At 38.7% G+C, this 1,262-nt stretch overlaps 1 protein-coding gene and 1 long non-coding RNA gene across 5 annotated transcripts in view; both read left to right on the forward strand.

The window, feature by feature from the left end:
- LOC106882798 (neurexin-1a) overlaps window positions 1-1,262 on the forward strand; it is a 443,081-nt gene that overhangs the window by 161,040 nt on the left and 280,779 nt on the right. The gene's annotated exons all lie outside the window — the stretch shown is intronic.
- The window catches only part of LOC106873311 (uncharacterized), a 73,207-nt gene that overhangs the window by 49,954 nt on the left and 21,991 nt on the right, over window positions 1-1,262 (forward strand). Inside the window, exon 2 of the long non-coding RNA XR_008264733.1 lies at window positions 1,035-1,211. This is a non-coding gene — a long non-coding RNA (uncharacterized LOC106873311). The remainder of the gene's footprint in view (window positions 1-1,034; window positions 1,212-1,262) is intronic.

The following is a 1,262-nucleotide window of genomic DNA, read 5'->3' on the forward strand; positions in this document are numbered from 1 at the left end:
TTTGAAACCCTTATTTTCATGATCAGTATTAGCACACAGGGCATATTGCTTGTGGAATTTTCCCCAACTCTTTACATTCATCTTTTTGGGATTGACGACAAGAGCATCAATTGAGTATTTGGATTGACGTAATCAACTTGCTCCTTTCCCTAAATTTGGGGCTTTGTGCCAATAGTAGAAAGGATTATTATTATTATTATTATTGAGTAAGAGCAGCGCCATCAAAGTGACACTGGGGTAAAATATACGAAGCCCAATATACCCATCATGACTACCCATCTGATAAGGGTGTACCAGGCACGTGTATCACAACCACATGTGCGTGACATGGTGATATCATTATTATTATTATTATTATTATTGAGTGAGAGAGCAGTGCATGCCACCAAAGTGACACTGGGGTAAAATATACGATGCCCATTATACCCATCATGACTACCTGTCTGATAAGGGTACACCAGGCACATGCATCACAACCATATGTGCGCGACATGGTGATTTCATATCAAGATAAACAGCACATGACCTCGCAGGTGCGGCCCAGTTAGAGGTTTCTTCAGGTCGGGTAGCCCATCCCGCTCAAAAGGTCTCTGAATAAGGTTTGTTTAAGGATGTTGAGCAAAACACCCATGTTTCCAAAGGTGAATTATTCAAACTCCAAAGAATTCCTCTCAACACATGGCTATGATGCTCCCACACCACTACTTCTGCTCTTGATCAGAGATGCACATATCGTCAGCCACTAAGAGGCAAGCTCAACTGGTTAAGGTCAAACAACTGACAAGCAAATCTGTGGCATTGTGCAGAATATTTGCTGAGGTCCATCTTTTTATACCAAGACAAAACAATGTACATGATAACACTTCCAATCAATTATTATTATTATTATTATTATTATTGTTGTTTGTAGAAAGAATTATTATTATTATTATTATTATTATCATTGTTATTGTTGTTGTTGTTGTTGCTTGTAGAAAGAATTATTATTATTATTATTATTATTATGTTGCTTTTTCTTCTTCTTTACCCTCCAGGGCAAATGTCAGAGGAAAGACCCTCCTTGTAAGTACCTTCACCCACCTCAACACCTGAGGGAACAGTTACTTCAAAATGGTCGAAACAACTTAATTATTAAAAACCTCCAGTTGCAAGCTGCACAGGCTGCGGCGGCTGGGCTACAACCACTGGTGCCTGGAATGATTCCAACAGTCGTAAGTATTAATGAAATTTCTTCCTTTTTCATTTCATTTCTCTGTCCCTTT

This window comes from Octopus bimaculoides, chromosome 8 (genome assembly GCF_001194135.2).
Source record: "Octopus bimaculoides isolate UCB-OBI-ISO-001 chromosome 8, ASM119413v2, whole genome shotgun sequence".
Classification (NCBI taxonomy): domain Eukaryota; kingdom Metazoa; phylum Mollusca; class Cephalopoda; order Octopoda; family Octopodidae; genus Octopus; species Octopus bimaculoides.